The sequence below is a fragment of the Diadema setosum genome, chromosome 1 (assembly GCF_964275005.1).
Source record: "Diadema setosum chromosome 1, eeDiaSeto1, whole genome shotgun sequence".
Classification (NCBI taxonomy): Eukaryota; Metazoa; Echinodermata; class Echinoidea; order Diadematoida; family Diadematidae; genus Diadema; species Diadema setosum.
Genome location: NC_092685.1, coordinates 50,512,202 through 50,539,172, shown reverse-complemented (window position 1 = coordinate 50,539,172; position 26,971 = coordinate 50,512,202). Strand labels below are relative to the sequence as shown.

Sequence of the window (26,971 nt, the reverse complement as noted above, 5' to 3'; positions counted from 1 at the left end):
TCGCATGGAGGGGGCCATTTTGTGCTGAAAAGGATGCTGGGAAGTCCAAGACTCATTTTTCTATCTAGTCTCTGAAACAGACCCGGGAATCATTATTAACTGAAATAATACTGTTAGTGGCACACGAGACAGGCTTATGATTTCATAATTCATTCTCAAGGTCGCAAACACAGAGAGAATGTGATCGAACTATTTTTTTTATCTTACAAACAAATAGACAAGTAAATGATTAATCATTCAACCAGACAAGTTTTTGAAATGCAATTTAAAACATGATACTAACCTTTATTGACAATGTGGACAATGTCATGCAGGTCTCAACAGATGCAAAGATATTAAATTGGAGTTGAATGTGCAAATAATTTAAGTTCAAAATACATTGTATTCAAAAGTACTTTTGCAAGACAGTCATCATTTGACTTGCAGTCATCATAAAAACCCGAGGATTGGCAAGAGAAAAAAGAAATGTATGATATATACATTACACAACACAATTGGCAAAGTTGCTTAGTGAAGAGATGATGAGATTTTCACTGAGATGCCAGGCAACATGTCAGCACAATAACGTTGGTTCACATTCATTTTTTTTTTCTTTGTTTGCATGAAAATCATATTTTTTATACACTTGCCAAATGAAGCCCCTATGAATATGGAACCACCGCAGCAATGTCCTGGTCATTATTACTGACATCTAGAAATTATTTGAAAAATCTATAAAAGAATTCTACACTACAGTGAGTGAATGCAGGTTGTAGCTAATATTTCCATGTAATTATAGCCTGTGATGGTATTTGAATTGAATTGAATTGAATTGAATTTATTCGTTTCATTTCCATTTTACATTGCATTGCATTGTTGTTTACATATTGACACATAACATTACAGCATATATCAGCATGAATTGACAGAATATAGGGTACTTATACAAACGGAAATGGGGTGACCCAACTAAAAGCATAGCTTGTAAAATTTGTAGGTCACCATGACGAGTAATATTCATAATTAATTATGTACAGAGTAATTGAGAATATAACATACATGCATGTATATACAGACTCCTGGAACATATTTACATAACTTGTACATATAATCCTGCATTATTTTAATGTTATTTTATTATCATTATTATTATTGTTGTTGTTATTATTATTATTGTTGTTATTATTATTATTATTATTATTATTGTTATTATTATTATTATTATTATCATCATTATTATTATTATTGTTATTATTATTATCATCATCATCATCATCATCATCATCATCATCATCATCATCATCATTAATATTTTGTCATTCATCTGTAGGCTGGTGCAGTTGTATGTGTTTTTTTAGGGGGCGCCGAGTGCCACGCCTGCTTCAATGTACATAAAATATCATTGTACAAAAATTTCCATTGTAATGATTTGGTATTGAACACCATAAAAGTAACTTTAAATCTGAATCAGGTCTATGTTGAATTGGGGTCCAAAAGCTGATGAAGAACAAGGCGAGAAAGTGTGTACCTTCTGTAGTCACCACACAGCGTTTGATTTAGTGGGGCTTAATAAAAGACTATCAAATTCTAGTTGATTACGATCATTGTGTACAAAGCATTCTGGGATCGCTGATGTTGTGTTTGTAGTCTTCGTCGCTGTTCTGATCGGAAAGACGACATTGGATACTATTTCCTGCTCTCTGCGATTACCTAAGAGAAAGCAGGTATGTGTCAAGTCGTGATATGATATTAGATGGGGTCAGAATTTATATCGATTTGATTTTACGCTCGTAATTGGTGAGGTATTGAGTCATATCTACGTTGCTTATCGTGAAAGATCTGGCAACGTATGCCATCGCTGCTGCTTGCGGTATACGCCTCAACATACACCGGGATGCGCCCCGCTAGCAAATGGAGCAGTGTGCGGTCACATGTCGACGTGTGTATCCGCCTGTGGCTGGCTGAGCTGAGCTGAGCGACTCGGTTGCATAGCAAAGATTTGACTAACTGCTGTGTTTTCAGCATCATTCTACTAAATGATTTTTTTATAAAGTTGATTTACCCTGTAAATTCATCCTGTAATTTCTGGATAAAGTTAGCGATCGCGATCGGTCATGCCCGCGCCCGATTTAATCGATGCCGACGCGATGGGCGATGGTCATGATTGATAAGCAACTTAGCAAGTGTTCAACACACGTACAGTACGTTTTACATACAATATGGGGCCTAAATGTCGGTAGAAGTGATTCTGAGCGAGAATCTGAACCTTGCCACTCAGCTGTAGGCCTCCAAAATGGTGAACAGACTGCAACATCATTGCAACAATTAGACTACAAGATATGAACAGTGTCTCACCAGATGAACATGCATGGTTGTAGTACATCAGGCAGTTAACTATACACAGCCCAGTCGCTGTACATGGTACGTCGCATGTACAGCGACTGGGCTGTGTATAGTTAGGCCTGGCGTGAAAGATTGTGTACCGTGTGGACATGCTGGATATGATGATCAATTTCGGTAAGTTTCATTGCGTACATTTGAATACTGATAGCATCAGATGTAGAGTAAATATTGAAAAGTATACTCGTTGAGTTTGAGGTGACAAAAATGATGTTAAGTATCAAAATTCAAAGCTATCGTATTTATACGATTACGTCGCTCTCCTAGTGGTTGGTGGTCGCGCGCGTACAGCCCTGTCGCGACGTACCATGTACAGCGACTGGGCTGTGTATAGTTAATCAGGCAGTATGCTGCTAACAATAACATGAATAAGTTTGTGTAGATTAAAAAAAAAAGAAGCAAAACAAAACAGCACGTCCATGTCATGTGGGAATTATTGCATTATGATTTTGTAAATTGTAGATGTCTAATTTAATATATAAATTTCTGTGGTCCTGACCACTCCACTGCTTTTCTTATCAAATTTACAAATCTCTCCTTCCATACAAACAAGTTGAGTCTGTATGAACAACTTTAAAGTAACTGGTACATACAACAGAGGCACAATGCTGTAGTTCAGCACACCTGAACAGAGGATATAAGGTATACAGATGAATAATTGAGACAGATACAGTAAGATGACATAGTAATAGGGATGGGGTTCCACTTGCATTGCAGTATATCGTATATATGTAGCCATATCATAGCCAATAACCTACATCTGTATGTAAATTATGCAAATGTAGCAATGTCTCCCCACTTCTATATGGGCAGTAAAAGAACACCCGTAAGTGGCACATGCAACAGTCATTTGTGGAGTAAAAACGATGACTACAGAAGCAGCAATACCAGGCACATGTACTGATGATATTTCAGTCTTCAGTTTATTGTTGTCATTGCCATTCGTCTTGTTTTTTACTTTTGTGGATTGTAGACTTAAAATGATTGCTTGTATTAATATTTAAAACTATTTCTTAACCAATAGAAAAAAGGATAAGTGTATCATAAAGCCACAATCCAACCTGTCACACCCTGTTAAAAGCAGCAAATACTCGAACAAGTAAACTGTAGAGTAAGGATACTACCTGTACCATCATAGAGCTGGTCTTTTCTCAGTTTAAAACTGAAATGTATACAGAAGAAAAAAAAATGGTTACACCTAAAAACAACATTTTTTTTTAGAGTCAAATTTGTTGACTGTATAGACAGATTTGTTCCAAAAATGTTTAATGTAAGAATTATCACATCACAGTAGAGTTGTATGTCATGGCCAAAATGTGACAATGAATACACTTACACGCGGCTGTAGTTTCCCTTGAAATTCATCATAGGTATTTTTATGAAATAATCAAAGCATTACTTATGTTGGTATCTGTACACATGATTGTAAATGATTTAGGACTGGTCTGCAGGGCCCAAATTAATCAACGTCCATCATGGCGATCTATGCCTCTTTGGTTGGCTGTGATGCCCCCCAGAAAAATTATATTCTCAAGGCCATGAATTTACCTGCCCTCTTTTTCTTGGCCACTGTTTCTCTGTCATATCATCCAAATTGAAAGGCCAATGAATTGAAATTCAGACTTGAATAAATGTGGTATCGCTAGTAATACAATATAAACTGTGTGTGTGTGTGTGTATCTGTGTGTTTGTGTGTTGTTGCAATTAAAGTGTACATTGCGCTACTTGTCATTTAAGAAAAAAAATGGCCTTGAGTGCCTTTTTGACCAGAATTAGCTACCCTTTGATTGGAAGTGGCCTTAATGCCCCTTTTGAGTGGCCTTGATGCCCCTAGAAATTTCGGGGTATCCAAGGCCACTTTGCCCCAAGCTGAAAGTGCCCTTTTGAAAATGGCTGTGACCTTCAAAAATCTTATATTGAGCCCTGGGACTGGGTCAGCATCTAGGTCTTCTGTTATTCAAATGGCATTCTGTGCCTGGTTGATATCATAATTATTTTTCTGACTTTGGCTTGTCGCCTGGGGCGAACCACAAAGGCTGTCATAGGTGAAGTTTCGGATACATTATGCAGTAACTTTCAACCTATGCAAATGTTTAGGGCCTGCCCCTTTGATGCCATAGACTAAATTATTAATGGTATGCTGCCCTCTAGAGTGACTACCTGGTACAATGAAATACTCCAAGTGTCTGTCTTGCCTGTTAGAACTCATGTTTAGATGTACAGTCTGTATAAAGATAGTCACTGTGTCTCCCGTTTGAGCATCAGCGCTCCTTGTAATACCAATAGTTGTCTGTGTTAAATCTCAGAGGAGACTTCTTGCTTTCTTTCTTTATTTCTGCATCATCAACATCTCTTTCTTTCTTTCCAAGTTCTAAATTATTTGTGTTATAGGAATTTCCTAGAACATGTTCAGAGTTCATAAAATACATTGATAGCATTTTGAGTATATTATATAATTCATGTTACATTCATAGTTGTTAAAAGAAAAATGTTGATACTAGTTGGTCCTGATGATATTTTGAAATCATCATTTTCAATAGGCACATCATTCTGCATTCCATATATACAGGTTACCTATTTGTTTTGAAGATAAGATTAACCTTCTTGGAAAATGTACATTATTACAGATACCCTGTTAACATATTCTGTATTGAAGGTTTATAGCTTTGATTGTAAACATATTGTCTGCATTCATACTGTACAGCTGTATGTCTGCAGCTAATTCTAAAAAACAGTATCAAATTAGGTTAGGATAGACATTTGGTTGTGCCTTTGTTTAATCTTCCTTCATTTGATAAATTTGTGGTTTTATCCCTGGGGCAATACAAGTATCATTTTATGATCATACTAAACTACATGTACAGCATTGATACAGTGGTGGATCCAGAGGGGGGTGCACCGGGTGCGCCCCCCCCCCCTTTATTTTTTTGTTTTAAACCAAAGAAATAAGAAAAAAATTGGGAGCGTGTGCATCCCCCTTTAATTTTGTAAATGCACTTCCCCTTCATGGAATTCCTGGATCCGCCCCTGTTGATACATAAAAATGTAGCACCAAGTATTGTACTCGGGGCCTACAAACTTAAAGTTACTCATTCTTTGATCCTCCCTAAGAATTGTTCATTGGATTCTATAAGAAGTGTATCACAGAATACCAATGAACATGAACCCATTCCATTACATCCATCATTACAGACTTGAAATACAAACTAAAACGTGACTTATACCCTGCAAGTGTTTAATGAAATCAAACTGAGTCATCTTACAAATGTCATGGCCTACAGAGTACATTGCACATACATGTATGAGTGTACATGATACAGATATACAAGGTTGTACTATTAAAACAAGAATACCACCTGATAAAGAGGTGTGGTTGTGAAACTATTGGTTAGGTCCATCTCAGATCAATAGCCTAATAATAGTGTGTCATGAATCAGTCTAAAAGTCTATAACAGATCAGTGCATGAATGGCAGTTAGTAAGCCATTGGTAAAGGTTTAGTTTTAAAGGTGCATGGTCCCGGTGTTTTAGTCAAATGCGTATGCGGGCGCACGGCGCAAGTTTCCTATAGAGACCTACGCTATCGACTCCTCTTTAGCGCTTACACTTTGGCCCACTTCCCCAAGTCCGAAGAAGTCCGATTCACTGTAGTCAGTGGTCGGATCACAGTTCGGCTCATGATTCGGCTGAGGGGGATGACAGCTTTAGCAAACTTCTTTTGTGATGTCATAATATCAAGCACACATATGCACGCACCCTGGCATTACTACTGACTGCGCGATGCGCAGAGAAGACAACGAAGGCAACGTTACTTAGCAACAGCTACGCACTTTACTGTTGATGACGGTTCAACTTCAGTAATCTTCGTATCAATGCTAACGGTGATCGGCAGTATCTTCAACAGCGCCCTCTACACTACCGGGACTATGCCCCTTTAATCTCATGGACTGTTAGAATAGTTTCTGTCTAAAATTCATGATCATTCATAAGGCCACAGCTACTCCATTTCAACACCGTTTAGCACAGATGATGGAATCTGATATTTTCTTTTTCATTATATACCCTGTAACTTTCATTCTTAAATTGGAATCATATCAATTCTTGGAACTCTGCATTTTCTTTTCTTCATTATTTTATTATTATCATTATTTTTTTTTTTTTTTTTTGTCCATTCATTTTAGCGATGATACAATGTACATTGCTGCTTCTAGTCATGTAGAGATAGCACAGATGAAGTGGTTATCTTTGGTGCTACATGGCATTAATGACATGTGACTGAGTGCTCAGTCCATAAAAGTCATGACTGGGATATTTTGTGTGCTACAATGACATAAGTATCAAGATAAGGGGAATGTAGCTTTCAAGGATGTGTTAAATCTGGAGTTCTTTTAGTTGCTTGCTCACATACAACAATGATATACCCTGTATGTGAGTTTGTATCTTTTAATCGGGGGAAGTTGATAGTGGGTGGGGAGGAGGAATAAAGGGACATCTGAAAGTGTAAAGGTGGGTGGAGAGAAATTTGTGAGGGAGATGAAGACTTGGAGATTTAAGGAAAATAAATGAGATTTATAGGTCTATAAATTCTATAAAAAAAAAAAAGAAAAAAAGATTAGTGACCTGGGCCCCATTTCATAAACTTGTTATCAGTGACAAGTTGTGATTGTTGTTACAAGCTACTGAAATCCTTGCATCTGATTGGCTGAGAGCAAATTTGTCAAAGAAATGTGGCAGTTGTCACTGACATGAAAGCAAGTTTTATGAAACAGGACTCAGATCTTGGAAAAAAGAAGAATTTGGAGAATGCTAATTTAGGCTAAGAATTTGAGGAAACAAAAGGAACCAAGAAAGATACGTACTAAAACAAAACACATTCCTGCATGCGTACTTCTCAAAATGTGTTTTTACTTGTGAGTTGACCGTGATATGGGCACTTGGAATGGATCCTCATCATCTGTTTAGTAGCAGATAGCATCTGACGACAGGTAGATTTCATGGCAAACTAACCAGGGTGGATACCATGCTGCTGATTTACAAATCTATATTTATACCATGATGGCCTGTCTGGTTTTGATGCCTTCAAAATTTCCAGTGAAACTGAAATGATCGAATGATCGTTTAGGTCTGCTGAAGTGCTTTGAAATACTTTCATTAATGTGAGTGAGTATGTGTGTGTGTGTGTGTGTGTGTCTGTGTGTGTATGTGTGTGTGTGTGTGTGTGCTAGAGATAGAGTATACAGAGAGAGAGGGAGAGAAAATGATATGTGTATGCCCGGGGACTTTTTTCAGTCTGTCAAATTTATACATTGATGTATCAGGGTAATGTAAAGACTTGTTAAATATCATCACAAGTTTTTGAAAGTATGTTCCTGAAACCAACTTACTAATTTCAGGACCAGCAATGGCTTTATGATGATAGGGCTAATAGAAATTCAGAAGCACACAATACGAGTTCTGTTGTCATTTTTTTGTGTTTGTTTCCCTCACTTAACACATGTTGTTAGGTATATTTTTCACTTGCAAGCGTACCAAGTGTAAAGACAGCATCTTTCATCCTGCACAAAGACCCTGGCTCCAGTCCTGGTAGAGCTGGGCTTGGCTCATTAACTATGCATACCAGTGGATGGAGGGAAGGATGGCATCATATGGTATGGGAGACGGGCCTCTTCCTGGTATATTTATACATCTACGTGTAAGCAGGAGGAGAGTGATGTTGATGCTAGTCTCAGTCAAGAGACTCCACTCATATTACTTTTAACTGCAACAAAATACTGGACTTGTTTACAGCTGTTGTAAAATAATCTTGATTTTACTTTATGAAAAAAAGATAATCCAACATTTGTGTAGTTAATGTTTGTTTAATTTGTTTCATGATTCGATAGAGTATAAAGAAAATGGTGTCATCAACAAGTCTTCTAGCACCTTTTATGTCACATCATTCTGTAATCTTGAGTTTCCATCTTGATGAAAAGCAATTTTCTTGAGATCAAACTGTAACACGTAGTTGGTCCATCAGTGACTATAATCTTTGCTACAATTTTGTACATGACCACAACTGTGTGTGCACATCAACAGTAAGTGGAAAAGTAAGAGTGTCCTCTGAAGTTGGGACTCATTCACATCAGAACCATCAAGGGTATGTTGGTATTGCTTTCAAGAGTGATCAGGTTTTCAGAAGTTTTACTCTGTGATGTGAACTACTTTTTGTTAGTACCAGTACATTGAGAGAAGACTATTTTATAAGTTATGTTGCTTTATCAACAATAATGGCTAGACAAATGTTGCATCTATAGCTCTGCACTGTGTATTTTACCATGATGTAGTCCCATCTGTTCATATTTCTGTTCCTCATTTATGGCTTGGAGGATTATAGGGTACTTTGAACAATATGTGAAGATAAACCCCAGGAAGATATTGACACTGTCCATAGACCTAAGTAAGTATCTGTGGCATACATGTACACGTATACTATTAACTTGATATTTGTCCACGATGGAGCCTGGGAGACAAGGTAGTCACCATTTTTGTACTTACGTACATATTGACCGACGGTCACTTCTTCCAATGCTTTCATAAAACAGATGACTGACAGCAATGAGGATAAATTGATTTAAAGAGAACGTGGTCAGTCGTCAGATATTATGGTTCTGTGATTGAAACGTTCTTGCAAACTCTTACAAATAGATTGCTGCCTCCCGCTATCATTTATTCGTAAACTATGACTAGCACAGGCCTGTCAGAATAGAAATTGCCATCGGCGAATATGTGCACTGAAGTGTATGCTCATTGGTAATGGTCAACTCTGGGCAAATGAGATTCTTGGGCCGCAAGTTTGCTGCGTAAAAATTGTGCAATTCATAACAGGGATTACGAACCTAGTGCAATCATTCTTGATCAAGATGTACAGTGCTGCAAATTTGTGGTGAATAGTCAATATTCATGGTACAGCTGTAGTTGAGAACAGTTGCTTTACTTGGAGATGATTGGGAAACTCTTCAGAATATTCACAGATTGCAGGAAGACTATAAAATGATCAGTACTCCCCATTGCAAAGTCCTTCCTTCTTGTTGTACATTGTAGCTGGAATTTGTCTTTTGTTGTTCAATTTCCTTAGCCAAGATTCAGTCCAACCTTTTGTTTCTGTTCCTCCCCCCTCCACCATGAAAGGACAAGTCCACTTTCATAATACATGTGGATTTTATATTGTTGTACACATGTGACATCACAAGCTGTACATGTAGTAGTCTTCTCATGCAGCAGTGACTAAGCAGAAACTTTAAAAATTCTTAACTTTTAAATGAATTGTCCGATTTTCCTCAAAATCTTGCTGATATGTTCAATTATTGCTGTATTCCCTCAATTCACATGTCTATGAAGGTGAGCTTGTCCTTTAAGGCGTGCAGCTGAAGGGCTGCTACCTTCTGATATTCTTTGAGTACCTCTGTATGGGAAACTTGGTTATGGCTTTTTGCAGGAAACTCACGAGACACACAAGCAAACATGTTTGTATTTGAGATAAGGTGTTCATCTGAAGTCAATAAAAACAAAATGACAGATGCTCGGATGTGATAGCAAGATGCAGTTAAGACAGCATTTTAATGTTTTTTTGTTTTTTTTTCAGCTGGTAAGATTGAGCTTAGAATTTGTTCCTGTCACTTTAAATTCATGCCTTGATTAGTTTATTGTTAAAGAGAAATGAAATTGAGCTGTAGAAAGGTCAAATCAAATATGTGTTGGACACTACATTTGTGTATTATATTGTGTTCAAATGGATTTTTAATCTGAGCCATTTTGAGATCGTAAGGCTTGTTGTAAAAATGCGTCAGCTGGTTGGTGACCTATAGCTTTTGCATAGATTCTACATGTGATGCGTATTATTTATAGATACTGTTTGACTCACTCTAGAAGGGTTTTAACTGTGTTTGACACTTATGAATGTCCTCCCTGCTCCCATGTGACACTGTGTAGAAGATGGCATCCGTGTGAGTGGGGTCTTCTTTGACTATCAGCAGAAGTCCTTGCGTCAGATCTAATGTCTCCTCGAAGGTCACAGAGGTTGATGGTATAAGTTTCCAGGGAGAGGAGATGATGAGGATGAAGAGGGGGGGGGGGCAGAACTCTTTTAAAACTGTGCTTGCAGTTAATATCTTCCCGCGCTACATCTGGCTCGTGTGAGCGCGGGATGCTCTCCTCCCAACACAGGGAGACGAATACCCCAGTCTCTCCTCTCCTCTCTTAGTAGACAGTTGGTAGTGTCTGGGAGAAGTGGCGCAACATCGCCTTTGTCCATCTCGTTCAACATCTCAACCTCCTCTTCATCTCCGTGTTGCAGTCGCTTGTAGGGATAGATGTCAATAGCTTCTTTTCTTCTCCCCTCTCTTTCCCCCGTCTGTGTATATATTTATCTATTTTTTTCTGTCTCGCGGGAGATCAAAGATTCTTGGTGAACAAGGAAATACGAGAGAAAGCGTGAGGCGTGTGCTCGCATATCAATCATTCCAGCAGACTGCGGAATTACAAGGATTTATTGGATTATACACACATAAAGCGTTGGAGCGGTCGACTGGCCATTAATCCCAGTGTTAATCGTGCTTGTAATTGGCAGCTTTCGACGAGGTACTGTCTCACTTTCACTTTTTTACCTCTGTGTATTTCATAAGATGTGCAAGTGATGTGCAAGTGATTCAATCCCCAACAATTGTTGTTGTTTTCTCCCCATTATTAACCCATGTTCACTAGCTTCCACTGAATTCTTGACAGATAAGTTCGTTGTCATGGTGATAGGGCCGTACTCATCTTCTCCCTGTCATTGCTGTGCACATATATCTCAAGGTGTGATTACTGAGGCACCCACATTCATCCACTGCCTAGCTTTGGACGTCACAATCCAAATCAATCAAGGATTCACCAGCAAAACGTGTACCATCAAGGGCGGTTGCAAAATTTCCTTAGGTAAAGACGTATCTACTAGGAAAAGGAGGGCACTTTAAACAGCTGAAATTCGTATGGCTTGAGCAAGAAGAAATTATGAGAAGTATTTGATGAATTTTATGTTAAAGGATCAATGTCATGCAGAAGTACAAAAAAAAGTTCATACTTTCATTTCTTTCTTATCTTTGTGTGTGTGTGTGTGTGTGTGTGTGTGTGTGTGTGTGTGTGTGTGTTTGGAGGGGGTTATTTGATGAATTTTAGGATATTATGGTACTGTCATATGTAGCTTGTGCTTAGTTTATCTATCTTTGTGATGGTAAAAATGCTGTTATTGATATTTTCAGAATGGGCAAGAACAGCTGGTGATCATTTCATGTTTACTGAAAGTACAGTGTGTTATCACTCACTCCCCAGACCATAAGATTTTATCTTGATATCAAACAGGAAAAGTTGTAGGTTACTGAAAATCAGAGGAAATTATGACCAATGATGAGAAAGTTCTGACCATTTGAATGACAGGATTGCATCCAGTGCGCTGTCCTGTGAGTTGTATCATGGTTTGTTAATCACATGCTGGACACCTTACCCAAAATACATTGCATTGGCTTTGTACATTGTACCTAAATTGACCAAGAATAAACAATAAGGATTTTTCTTGCTTTTAAGCTCCTTGCTTTTACATAAAAAGTAAAACTGTTGTGTTTTATGGCAATATCTTTGATGTAAATAGATCCATGAATCCTTTGTTGTTTGTATTTTAAAGAAAGAGCAATGATTCTATCTGTATTGTAAAAATATGCATTGAAAACGAATACTAGTAATGTGTGTGAGAGAAATTGCAATTGTTGCCACGACAGGTATCTCAAATGTCCATACAATGGCTGTTGCTTTACCAAGATTTACAATGTAAATGGCTGCAATTTACTATTTACAATATACACCATACATACGTACCCCTGATTGCATTGATTTCTTGATTTTATTTTGTTGATTTCATTGTTTGTTGGCTTTTTTTCTACCCTACCACTATGTTAAAAAAAAATGCTCTCAACAAATGGCTGTTTTTCAGCAAGGCTGTAGGCCTATAGTAATTGATTATAACAGATACAACTGTAAGTGAATTCAATAGCATCCTATAAATATACAGCACATTAACAGAATGAAATAAAAGGGAACAAAAGTAATGGAAAGATTAATACAATACATTGTCAAATATTGAAACATCATTATTCATTCAATATAATGATCTCATAAATATCTTACTTGTATGTAGTCATACTTTGGAACTTCCTTGTTTTCAGGTTCTTGTCAAAGGAAAAGTATCTCTATTTTGCATTTGAATATGTATGAAATATAAAGGTTGGAAGGACTGACTACTGTATGAGTGAACTTTTCTCTGAATTCAATGTGATTTGAATTCATTGCGAGTAGGCATATAATGTGATCCATTGGCACGATATTCAACCTCTACCAGACCTTTAACACATTTCTATACCTTTAATCATGTGCAGAGTATAGTTCTGCGATCATTCTTTGAGCCCATATGGTTATTGGGATATTCTGACTATCTTTGTACGATTGCAGGCGCGGAGATTGAGATGCCATATGTTCACAGGGGAATCGCAGAAAGAGTGATTTTGTGTGTGGAAACAGCGTTGGGTTGTTGTAGTTTTGGTACAGATGCTGCTTTTGTTCGTAGACTTCGGTAGCCTTGTACGGTTGTAGACTACTGCAGAGCCGAAGGTTAGTTTGGTACATTGTACATGCGATGCACAGTACTTTTATACTGAGAGTCTTGTCTACATTGTGTATGTATCAAGTGTGCATTCTACTAATTGATTATTCTTCAGTCTCTTTTCAGAATTAATAATATGCACACTACAGTGCACAACATAACTCCATCTGAATGCTGTGTTGATTGGAGATATTTCATTTCATTTCATTTCATTTCATTTCATTTCATTTCATTTCATTTCATTTCATTTCATTTCATTTCATTTCATTTCATTCACTTTGATTTGTACAAAAACATGCAAAAAAATCAATTAATACCTATTCTACATATTCTATATCAAAATATGAAATAAATGAGCAACAAATTTTGAAGCCTAGATGCATGATATTTATTAAACAATGTTGAAAATTTAGAAATCAAAGGAAGCTAAAGAGCAGAGCATGTTATATGCATTCCCAGAACCGTCATTAATAATGTACAGAAAAATATTACCATGTACAGGCAGAGAAATGTATGAAGTGATAACAAGACATCAGACCTCGACGACAAAACTTAAACCCTACAAAGCCCTTTACAGCGGGTTTTTAGGGTTTTGCAGTATCTGACTTGTGCTGTGAAACGTCCTGATGCTAAGGCTACTAGCAAATAATGAAGTTTACTCATTTGATTTGATGATATTACTATCATGTCAAAGTTATAAGCCTGAGTTGTTGCACTGCATAAACCCTCCATTAATGCCTGGTGTCTAGAGGTTGTTTGGAGTCCAGCAGTTCAAAAGATGAGATAATCGAATTGATCTTGAATCTATATTGAGACAGTTGGAACATTTTCTTTGGAATGTTGGAGCAGGAAGTATGCAGGAAGTAGAGAGACAATGTCACTTTTGACTTGTCTATTCTTGTATATCACTCTGCCTGGTGTTGTAGAAGATTTGTGTTTGTGTGTGCTGAAGGGAAGCTGACAGCAACCAGGCAATATTGTATAGACCTGTCACATTTGTCACAGATTTTTAATGCTGTCTTCACTCTGAAGCACCATAGAAGTATAATTTGTATATTGAATTCTGACAGCTTAAAAACACACACAATGTTTAACAGTACACACTTCCTGGTTATTCACTTCAGAGATAGTGCCACAGAAACTCTCTCTTTATTACATGTACATTGTATATGTACATGGTGCTTAATGCACAGTGGCAATAGAACTGTCTACACTGTGTTGATAGCCTTCACTAGTTTTATCATTGCATTATCATTAGCATTGCCATTGCTTGTTATCTGTTTTCCATTTCCTAGGAAATACCTTCCATTTCCATTTCCATTGATTTTGAAAGCACACCATAACTCGGTCACATACAGTGGCATCGGATGTTTACAAGATATATTAATAGAACAATGACAACGCAAAAAGAAAATAGAGTGAAAACAAAGGCTTATACTTCCATTATGTAACTTGAATATCTTTCCCTTTTTTTTTTGTGAGCCTTGAATGAAGCTTGTTTGTGTAATTTAGACATTATCCACATTAATTCACCCACAAACTACACACCAATGTAGATTCTGTGAGCAGGGAATGCATGCTATCGGCATGACCCAGCTGTAACTACACACCTGGCTCACTGTTTTCCACCCTACTTCCATTTATCGATTTCCTACATTTATCCCATGAAGTCACAGGCAAATATTTTGCTTTCTGGCTTACTTTGCTCCATAATGATATGCTATGAAGACTCATACATGTAGACTGTGAGTCTTGTGCACAGTTTTTGTAAAGTCTAGCTTATCTGTAGACACTTTGTAGTGGAGCTTTTTGTAGTGAGTTGAGAGAGGAAATTCTTTATCAGAGAGAGTTACGAAATATGTTCATACTGTATGTCAAAAAAAAAATTTACAGTGGGACCCTCCGCAATGATAACTTTAAAAATAGTGGATCAATCCAAATACAATTTCAGGGTATGAAACCAGAACTTATTACCCACGTCTTGCAGGAAATCCCATCCGATTTGCTTCAGTGGTCAAAGAGAAATGAGAATTTTTGTAGAGCATGTCAGGAATCCCTTCCCTCCAGGTTCTGTCCATTGTGTTCACACATTAATATGCAGTTCCAAGAGCATCCAAGTGCTAAACTTGGAAGAATCACATCCACGACATGCTTCACAATGATTCACATTTCTCTGTGACCACTTCACCAAATTGAATGAGGTTTTCTGCAAATAGGTAAGATGTTATATTTTTAGACCCTGAAATAGCATTCAGACAGTTTAATCATATTGAAAGTTATCAATGCAAAAATCCTATTGTAATTTTTTTTTTTTTTTTTTTTTTTTGGGGGGGGGGGAACATACTGTAATGTATCTGTCAGGTCTGTTTAAATGCAGATACAACTCTAGGTATAGGGTAGTCAGAACTTGTCCATCAAATTCCTGTGATTCTTCTTCAGTGAGAGAGTCTGCTAGTCCGTGGATGGAATGGCATGTGTGGCGGGTAGAATGCAAGCCAAGAGATATGAAATATGATGAGAAATATGACACTGCAGCAGTTCGGAAAGTTTGGAAAGAATCTGGTGTTGGCCTGGATATACTGTAAACGTAGAAAGCCACTCCTAAGGGAGGAAAAATATTGAAATATAAAGCATCAAAATCCTGCCAGTGTATTCGATGTCTAATTTTTTGTCTTACTCTGTGCCAAATGCAGTATAATTCTCATCTTGTATTCATGGTATACTCCCTTAATTAGGCCTTTGAGATATGAATCCCTTGATTAATGGTTTTCTGTATTCTAAGGGGAGATTCCTGTATCTAGCGATTCTGACCGTCGCAGTAATTAGATCCCATACGTAAACACTGCCCCGAGCCGAGGCAAGTGCACAACACATTTTCTGTGTGCCTTTGAAACTGCGGAAATATTTCACATAGTCATGTGGTATGACATAGGACAGGTGACATGCCCTCTATGTTGAAGTATGGGCATTCATGAGGAGAGAATACAGATGCTGCTTGACTGATATGTACAATGTAGGCCTACACAGCATGATATCAGTTGTGATGAGAATGTCTTGGCCTGTTGACATTTACATTGTTTCTTTGCAAGATACCATGTCAATGTCTGTAAAACTTGTTTTCCGTGTACAAGTATGTGTATTTACTTGTCGATTGTTGAATTCTCAGCCCAAATTATTATGATAGATATAGAATGGAGCAAAAGCCCATTGGGGAAAAAGGTTTTACATTAAATTTACAGTGATATTATCATTTTTATCAGCAGGAAATATCATTTGTCATCAAGAACATTTTGTTATTTGTGAAAGATTGTCGTGACACATACATTGTACTATCTGTTGCCAATTGGCACGCAGGCATGCTGCTGTATTTTGAAACATTTGAATGAGGGAACTGGCAGAAAGGAGCTCAGACATGAACATTTTAAGTCCTAGAACATACCGGATATTGTACATTTCAATGGATAAAAGTCACCAAAACAAAGAGTTTAATTTACTTTCCGCACATTTGTACAAAGTTGTGTGTAAAGTAAATAACGTAATCCAAATACATTAGTACATAATGCAAACGCTCTAGAAAATGAATTAAAGATGGAATTTCAGCCACATTGCCATTTTATAGGAACTGCATTCATTCATTTCATTCAATATTTGTGTTCAAGATCCAAGTACCATCTCTAAATTTCCACATTATTATTGGTTATTACCTTGCAAGGCCATAATTTAATGGGTATGCCATAATTATGAAATCAACTTTGATAAGTTTTTCTCTCAAAGCAGACAAATGCAATAAAAGTAGGCTACTCAGAAATGATTATTGGGACTTTAACGTAGTTTCAACTTCTGACAGCTTTGATTGCATACATTTCCAAACTGAAACCAGGATCACAGACTTTTTTAGAGGACTGTAGACTGTCGGCACTATGCTTTAATTGGAAAGCATGCCTTTGTTGTGACAGTAAATCAATACATTACAGTTTTCACATGTAATGTGTCAAGGATAGAGATGTGCATGTATTGTGTAGGTGGGAGAACCCTTTTTTGCCTAGTACAATTTGATGATTGAAAAAGATATATATAAGATCTAAAACATTCATCTTTCAATTGTTGATACTTGCAGAATTTAAGCAATTTTTGGTCTGGATATGTATACTTCACTTTGATTTTAATACATTTCCATTTATGGGGTGATGTAATAAAAAGTAAAAATGAAAATGATTTTGTCATAGTATTTGTGGAAATGAAATAATTAGCCATTCGACTACTGCATTTTTTTCACATTATGATTGTTTGGACCTACAGGTATCCCTTAATGCAGCAACCTGCTGCTGATGGAATGCTTTATAGATCCTGCTTATGAGTGACTTTGTTTTAATGCACTAAAGTAACCTACAGGTATCCCTTAATGCAGCAACCTGCTGCTGATGGAATGCTTTATAGATCCTGCTTATGAGTGACTTTGTTTTAATGCACTAAAGTAACGTGAAATATCAATTTTTAATTGTGCAGTAAACTTTGTGTAGATTTAAATCATTAAAAAAAAGTATTAAGAAATATGAGGAAATCAATTAAGTCGGGAAAGAATATTCAACCAATCCATTGGGTCATCATGTGTACACTCTGTAATGTTTGGATTCACCTGTGAATGACCTACAATTACTTACAGAAATCTTTAATAGTTGGGTTAACCGTGACACTGATATGCTACCTACAGGTGTATGTTGAGTATAACATGGTACATGTAGGCTTGAAAAGGCATAATTGCATTCTATTACAAGTTGTCCCTTGGCCTTCAGACTTCAAATATAGCTGTGACCTTTTGAAATCGGCTATCCAGCGGGTTGAGAGAATGTTAGTGCCCACTGGAGTGCCTCCATACACCTCTACTGGAGTCATTAAACAAGCAAGGGTATATTTATCCCCACGGGTGCTTTATTGAATTCATATGAAAATAACAATGGTATTTGAGTGCTTGTTACTGATGAATTTTCCATTTTGTGGCATTGTTGACCAAAAAAAAATTGTGTTAAAATGAGTATAATTTTTTTTTTTTTCCTGGAAGGACTTCCTTTTCATAACCATTTTCTGAGAGCAGATGGCATAAGAAGTATGTCTACAAATGTAATTGTTTTTGCTGCAAATTTGCTCCAGATGAGACCAAAGTTGTGACAGTTAAGTTCCTGATTTCATCAGTGTCTCATTCATAATCAGACCAGTCCCGTACATTCAAATGGATGTTGGTATGCAGTAGCGCATCCTATATCTGATTTTGACTAAGTTTGTTTTTAATAGTCTGTTATTTGTTGCATTAGTTCACTTGACTGAAAATATGTGGGAAGTTAGACATAAAACTGTTAGTGCATAATTTAGTAAGGTCTTGGTTCACAGAATTAATTACTAAGAGAGATGTGGGAGCATTAAACGCCAAGTTAAGCTTGTGGGAGCCACCAGGAGAAAGTGTAGTGAAGCTGCTTTTCTTTACAACTCCATTACAGAAAAAAACAATTAACATCGTGTGAAAAGGTTTGATTATACAGCAAGAACCACAAATATTTTGACAGTGTTGGGCCACTGTGGGTAATGTCTTGGAATTGACAATTTTGATAACAACAAGTAAAGTTAATCAAATCACAGTGGGGCAGTGTCTAGTCCTATCTATAGTGTATGTATGCATATTCAATTGCTCAGTTCCAGAAAAGCCATGTGTTTCTCAGTACACTGCTTTATTAGATCATTGCTTTATGAAAGTACACACCCAACAGACATCACAGATCTACTGGTCATTGCCTTCTAGTCATTGCCCCCTCCTGAATGGCACAAAAGCACAGACTGCAGAACTTTTACTGCAGCTACATTCAGTGAATAAAATGGTAATGAAATAATCTTCCTCTGCCCAACAAAGAATCTTGCAGCATCCCAAGGCTCCTGTTCAAGAAATCTCTAAAGACACATTCCCATAATCACATCTCAGTTGATTGTGTGTACTCTACAGTCTTTGGAAATGTACTGTGAAAGTAGTTCCCCACCCCCCCCCCCCTTCCCCCAGGTTGAATATAGCTGTCTTACATGTATGTCATGATTTCATAGTTTTAAATATAATTTGAGCATATGGGAAGGATGTACTTGTATCAATGTGCATATAAGTCTACCTCAAAGGAGAATACAGTCCTGAGGCTTATACAAATTGAAGAGATTAAAAATTAATAACACTGAAATAAAGGTGTCCAAACCTTCAGTTTTGTTATGTTGACAATACATGTACATTGTAGAGCTCTTTGGTATTTTATTGCAGTTTGCTATACCATTAATATGATTTATAGTTATGGATATGAAAGTGAATGTAGGATACATTTGTAATTTATTGAAATCAAATCTGTACAGTGCTGAAACTTACAAAAACAATTGGAGTGCAGACTCTCCTTTTAGATTGCATGCTGTTCTGAGTACACACGCTTCTGAAAAGGAGTGTGTGTAAATACATGTAAAGGGAACGTCACACTGCTGTACAGGAACTGTTCCACCAGTCATTGCTTACTGTATATCACTTCAGAGTATAGTGCTGTGTGTCGGGTTGTAGTATTTGTGAAGTTTCATCCAGCGACGAGACGCGACGCTACATGAACCGTGTGGTGTAGGACAAGACAACACAGTCCAATGGTATGCCAGCTATGTGACTTTCTATTGGAGGCCCAGTGTAGTGAGAGTTGCTCTCATTCTTCCACAGCAATCTCCATCTCTCCTTCTCTCCCTTTCCTTCCATCTATCTCTCAATCCCTCCATCTCTCTCGTTCCCTCCATCTCTATTTCTTTCTGTCTATGAGCTCGCTTTCCTCTCTATTTTTGTATGGACCTCTTCTTTCAAGTCTGATCTTCCCAAAGTACATATACATTGTGTGCTATAGCTATGTTCATTATCCTCTCTCAAGATCTGAAAATAGCTGCCACTTATGTTGAGACACACACTGCGTTCTGTCTCCTTGTGTAGTTGATGATACACTCTTCCACAGTTTTAAATCTCTGTGAACACCTTTAAGCTCTCAACTTTGCCCTCCTTCTTGTATTCACACACTAGATATTTCAGATACTTTCGTCTGCTTGTTCTATGCTCTTGAGCTGCTTATGATGAATTTCACCATGTTTCAAACCTTAATGTCAATCGTATTGTAAGTGTTACCGTTGTACGTCTGCTTCCTACTTGGGCTAAATATAGTTATTTTGGTTGATAATGTTCTGATGTATTTTTCCTTTCCTTGCAAGGCTACCTGTCTATCCTGTCACAATGTACTGTATGCGTGTGTGTCTGTGTCTGTGTCTGTTTTTTGTTTTGTTTTGTTTTTTTGTTTTGTTTTAATATTGCTGTTTGTACATTGTGTTTATACGTTCAAGATGAACATTTTTGTTTGTGAAATTACAGAAATCAAGTAAAGATTACTGAAAAAAAAGTGTGTGTGTGTGTGTGTGTGTGGTTGTGTCTGTTATGTGGTTGTGTCTGTCATGTTTGTCTCGTGCATGATACTTCCTTCTATGTTGATACCCCCATGCTGTACGGAATGAATACTGACACATGCAATGTATACATAAATTATGCCATTAAACTAAGTTCACTGTTGAGGCTGCCAATTATGGTGTGCACATGTCATGACGCACTCCAATAAATACCATGTTTTATGCAATCAGAGATCCCAGCGAGGAAAGGCCTAATGACAGATAAGTGCCAGAAAATTAAGCAATTTGTGACTGCTGTAAATGGGAACATCTGTCCAGAGCCAGGAATTCATACTGACACTTTGTCCAAGATGTGCTCAACATCGTAATTCTTAATAGACATTTATGAGGGATGTGATCTAATTATGTCTAATGTAAATACTTGTAAGGTTAGTCATGTTTGTATATGAATGCTGATATCATATAAGATGAGAAAGCTCTCTAGATACTGTAGTTCTTCCATCAAGGCAGTTTCAGAAGGAATTGTTAATCGTAAACAAATAATGTCATTAAATACAGTGCATTTTAAAAGAGGTTGCTCTATCATTAATTAGTTGTTTGAGATGACGATAAAATGAAGAAAGAAATCCCCTTTCTTCAAGAGGATGTCATATCTTAGGGGGGCAGGGCGGTTGAATAATGAAGAATATATTAGATATTGTTCAGGAACCATTGAATTATTTACATCTTTAAATTAATGGAAAGACTGAGCAAAAAGAAAAAAGAAAAAATGTCACAGTCTGTAATTTACTGATACAACTCTTTTTCTCCCATGACTGGATTTTCACTCATTGGGTATTTACTGTAAATACATTGTAGCCCTAACTTTTTAATGAAAAGAAGTCTCATTTCACACAAAATATTCATGAAGTTGTTCTCTTTTTGTGACTCTGTCATCAGAATCAGATTTTTTTTGTCTCTTATTTCACTGTGAAACAGGTGTGCCTGGCAATTTTTGTCAAAGAAAAGCTTGGGCACATTTGTACTGATTATCGTCTGAAGCTTTCATTTCATCAAATGAAATCTTTGCGTCATTTTTTCTGTGATTCTGTTAACTAGTTGGGGAAAGTGCTTGCAATGGGAGTCATTGAGCAGAATGAATACAGTGTAAGCTGTTATTTTCACGTACAGATATTTTTGTGAATAAGGTCACAGACATTTTCGTGAGATGTTTCTGTAAATTGGCGAGGCTATCATAAAGTGCACTATTACCCTAGCGCATGGCAACATTTTCGTGTGTTGTTGCAACGTGGCCCAAAAGTGATTCATGAAATACACGTGTGAAAATCAAATCTTCGTGAAAAAAAAACAACTTATACAGTAATGTTGCAGATTAATGACAAGTGTAGAGAACAGTGTAGAGAGAGAAAAATTCCTGTGATTCAACCAATGCTGTGAAACCTAGAGAAAGATGGAGGAAGAGAAAGATTTTGGATGATAAACAACAGAATGAAAGACAGTTGTGAATGTGGCAATGTCATACACACTAGTGTGCATTTACTTTCACAAGCAGCTACTCGAAAAGTGAGATTTCTTAATGATGGCAGCAAAGGGAGGGATATTACCCTGTGTAGATTTCATTAGATATCTTCATGAATGCATCTTCATGAAAAACAACCTTTCCCTTGAAATGTCAGCTGAACACTAGATTCACTTGAATGTGGACTCTTACGTCAGCATCTGTGTGTTATCTTTTGTGAAAATTATTAACATAAAAAGACCTGTTTTTCAGTCATAATACCGGAAGATTTAGAAATATACAAGGTACAATTGTACTTCTCAAAAATATCCTCTAATAGAGAAAAACAAGCTAATTCCTTTAAATAAAGGGGAGCAAATTAAATACCCCTCTTGTTGCTAGTAATGGAGGTTTTACATTCATTGTACAGGCTGTAGTTGCCATGCCAACAAACAGAAATTTGTGGAACTTATATCACAGACAGAGCTGTATCTAAAATAACTGTGGATATTATACAATATAGGTTAATCTTATATTTTAAGATAGGTCTCATTTAACACAATACTGTATATGTGATACTAATGTGGATTTTTGCAAGATTTCAGCTAGAGAGAGGATACCCTGGTCTACACCCTCGTCTTCTTTTGATGAACCCAACCATGCCATTTAGGCACAGATGGTCCTTTTATTTTCCCCCTGACCATAGATAGAGTGAATACTCTTATCTGTCTGGCTGTCTGCACAGCCAAATATGCAGACATACAGTGTTATACTGGGCAGAAATCAAATGCCCAGATGTTGTGCCATTTGACCTTGAGTGTCATTATACCTCCTGCAAGCAGCAGGCGCAGGCACTATGTGTGTTAGCAGACAGTTGGTGGTGGGGGCTGTGATAACCTATATATTTATGCATGGAGCAGGGACAACAAAGGACTTCTTTAGTCCCACTAAGTCGTAATCTACTGAAGCTAGCTGTACCTTGCGTAGACTGTTCACACTCTCGGTCTCAATTTCGAGGCTCATTTTCATGAAATGTTTGTGTCTTGCAAATTATTTATAAGATGTAGATTGCAGTTTGTCATGAGCAGAAGAATTATGTTTGCACAACCATTTGTTAAACAAAAAAAGTAAGATCATTTGGATAATGTCTCAATATTATCCTTGGATTGTCATCTTTTGAAGTAGTACCAAAAGTTACCTTTGTTGGTGGTTGTGTACATCGGCATCGGGCATACTATTATTCATGCAAGCATAAAAACTTGTCCTTCATTTGTCATACTACATATTCATTTGGATGATTGTACTTGCAGAATACAAAATATTCAGAATGCCAACAAACCTTGTTTGATCTTTTGATACAAATTCATTTCTTGCACAGACAGAAATTAATTTGAGAATGGCTGAAGATTTAACATTGATTGATATGAAACATCAAAATGATGCTCCATGTAAAAATCTGTAGCTTTCTCTCTACAATGAGAATGCTCTGTTGCAAGTACTGTAGGGAGTAAAGTAGATCAGCAAAGTACGTCAGTACCTGACAAGGTTGGTGTTGGCTCCTTCACGCAGTATATTTATGAGAGCCGTAAATCATTTGCCAATCGTCACGCCTGTGGAAGTGTAACACTGGTAAAATACCTCTGCGTTGTCTCTGGCAAGTTTGTCGTTTGTCACCGGCATAGCTAGGCCCCGTCATCGATTGCACAACCCCGCAGAGGTCAATTACCTCTCACTAATTCTGTACACATGCAGTTATTCACATCTACGTTGTATTAAATTTATGCAAATTTAGATAGTTTTTGACTCAAATTTGTACAATTTTAAAACAATCCCACAGAGTCATCACACATGCTGAGTTGTGATTCCGGCCCTGGAAAAGTTCTCCATGTTATGTTGTGTTTTCTGGTTAAGTCAGGCAAGCCACACGCTGTTTTCAGCTGTCTTTTCTTCTTTTACACTTGCATTTTACAGAATTTGAATCACACAGCAGTCTGCTACCCATTGGCAAAACTGTAATCAGATGATGTTAGGCTGGTCAAAATTCTTTTAGAACAATAGAGATGAAATCTGATGACCTGTGAATACGTTTGGCTGATTATGCAGAAATGTTGATTTGTAGTCCAACAAAGCATTCCTTTTTGTCGTCTCATAAACCAACTGGACTGAGAGATCATTAGAGGGAGTTCTGTGTTGGGGCATCATCATTTTCTTCTGACTGGGGAAAAATGCCTTACTCCACTGGAAGACTAGAGTATGTAGGTACACGTAGAGAAGCGTCCTTGAAATTTTAACCCCAATCAAGATGATTGAAAGCTTGAGGGCTTTGGACACAAGTCATTGACAATTGGCAGTGGCCATCGATGATGACTATTTGGCTGCCCTACTGAAGAGAGTGACCTAAAAAGGTCAGATACAACATTGTAACTGTCTCAAAGTCATAGCCTTGCGATCTCTAATAGTGTTTCACCAATATCTTTGTGTATAACATCTGATGTCATACGATACTGCTATGAAGTGCTCAGCATCAAACTATGCTGGTAAATATTGCCAGTCCTAATGAGATGCATTTATCTGATGAGCAGGAAACACAAAGAAAGGTCTGGAGACAATGCTCACCACGGTAAGCCTAGAGAGGGCGACGAGCGATGTGCTTTCAGCGACTCAGAGATCCTGATTGGTGTGGACGTATGTGGCAGGCATCCGATGGATTTCGTGTGATCCAGCAGCGCTGCTGGCCCCCGTAGGTAACCAGGGTAATGATGTGATGATAGTGACCCATATCATCACATGGATCCCTTACGGCAGGATCCTACCAGCTGAGGAGACGAAAGCCAACACCCTCACTGCCTGCGGTCCATCCTCATTTTCTTGTTTGACTCTCAATGTTCCCTCATCCTCCTTTGATTGAATTCTGTCTCAACAATTATAAGGATTGTCTTCTGATGATCCTTAGGCTTTATCAGTATGCGTCACGTAGCATTTGACAGTCGAGATGCAAGTGTCTGAATTCATGTTTTAGTAAACATTACATCATTGCACGCACAGCAAGAATATTGGATTCCATGAGAAAGTTGCCAAACTGCGTGTACAGGTAGATGCCATTGTGTCCTCTGAATTCTGTCTCAACAACTCAAAATAAAGACAATATCTATGTGAGTCACACAGCATTTGGTATAAACAGCACGAGTGTCTGAATTCATGTATTTTCAAATAAACATCACATCATTATAAATGCACAGAAAAAACATCAAATTCCATGATAAAGTCACACTTTACAATGTGTATGCCACACTGAGTTTTCACTGTACCGTATGCCCTTCAAAAAATTAGAACGGGACCCACCGCAATGATAACTTTAAAAATAGCGAATCAGTCCAAGTACAGTTTCAGGGTATGAAAATATAACTTGTTGCCCACATCTTACAAAAAACTTGCTTCAGTGGTCAAAGAGAAATGAGGGGTTTTGTGGGGCATATCAGGATTCCTTTCCTCCAAGTTCTGACCATTGTGTTCACATGTGTATTATGCAGTTCTAAGAGCATCCCAGTGCTAAACTTAGAAGAATCAGACCCATGTCATTCGTTACAATGTGTGATCCACATTTTTCTGTGAAAACTTAACCAAATTGAATGGGGTTTTCTGCATAATATCTCTATGATGTTACATTTTAATACTGAAGAAGCATTTAAATGGAAATCATATTGGAAGTTATCAATGCGCAAATCCGATTGTATTTTTCTTTTTCTTTTTTTTTATGGACATACTGTAGATACCGTTGTGTCTGAAAAGAGGTCTCTGTCCTCTCTTGTTTATACTTTAAGAGGTACGAGGCTTTGATGTTGACTTGTGAAGGTTTATTCAGTTGGGACATCAAACACCTATTGTAGGAAGTCATCAAATGCACGGTATGTTTAGTACGAATTCTATATTAATTGCCTCTCTTGGCCTAAATTGGCCTTGGTGTGAGGGGCTGAAGGTTTCCAGTCAGCCAGACATGTTGTTTATGTGAGTCCTGCGTGGCCGATGGCAGACATACGGCCCAAGAATTCTATGGATGCCTTCCTTCCAAACAAACCAACAGGACGATTCCCTGTGCCTCCCTCTCCATGCCGCTTTATTCCTTCTGACAAACCCTCACATAAAACTGGAAATAGCGACTTCCATGGCTGAAGTCTGTTCACTCAATCATATTTAATTAGGAAGCTGGACTGTTTTATGTGACTTGAGGGATTTAATGTTGTCTATCTTGGCAAGTTTTTCACACAAAAGATGGCTCACATTGCACAACATCACTCATATTCTCATCTTTTAGTTTTTACTTAATGCTTAAATGTTATCCTGCCATGATGAACAGGACAGCAATCTACAAAGTCACAGAAATTAATAGCTTCTGGTTTCTTCCACCTTAAGTAACCTGTTTAATAATCACTGCAAGAAAGGAACAAAGTGTTACCGATAATTTCCCTTCCCAAAAGAGGAAAAGTCCAACCAGGGAGGTGGAAAAAGAACTAACCCAGCTGTGATGAATTTGTGGCAAACATGTGGATGTACAGTTGTAATGGATGTCACATTCTACAATGTACGTCTACATGTAGATGTCAGATCTGTAGTAGATTAGGGGTAATCAAACACTGGACACCCCATGGTTCCAAGTGAATTAGTACTAACAGGGAGCAGGTTTCTAGTCCACCGCACCTGTGGTTGCTTGTCCACCTTAGGGAAGATGGACCAGAGGCTGACCACTCCTGGTGACCAGTTGGAAAGCACACATACTACTTGTTTACCAACTTACTTTATTGTATTTGTCGACGTGTGTCGGGTAGTTCAACAAACATACTGTGATTTGGTTACTGTATTGAGGTTCATTCATTTCTGAGCTACAACCCAAATTGATCTTCACAGACTCAACACCAGATTACTCTTTTCTGCAGTGTAAATGTAAATTTGCATTAAAGCTCATATTTTGTGGTGGAACTGACATTTTCC

At 37.5% G+C, this 26,971-nt stretch overlaps 1 protein-coding gene across 1 annotated transcript in view; it reads left to right on the top strand.

The window, feature by feature from the left end:
- The first annotated feature begins 1,608 nt into the window (after positions 1 to 1,608).
- LOC140236794 (uncharacterized) overlaps positions 1,609 to 26,971 on the top strand; it is a 60,090-nt gene continuing 34,727 nt past the window's right edge. The window contains exon 1 of the mRNA XM_072316733.1: positions 1,609 to 1,703. The gene's annotated coding sequence lies outside the window, so the exon portion shown is untranslated. The remainder of the gene's footprint in view (positions 1,704 to 26,971) is intronic.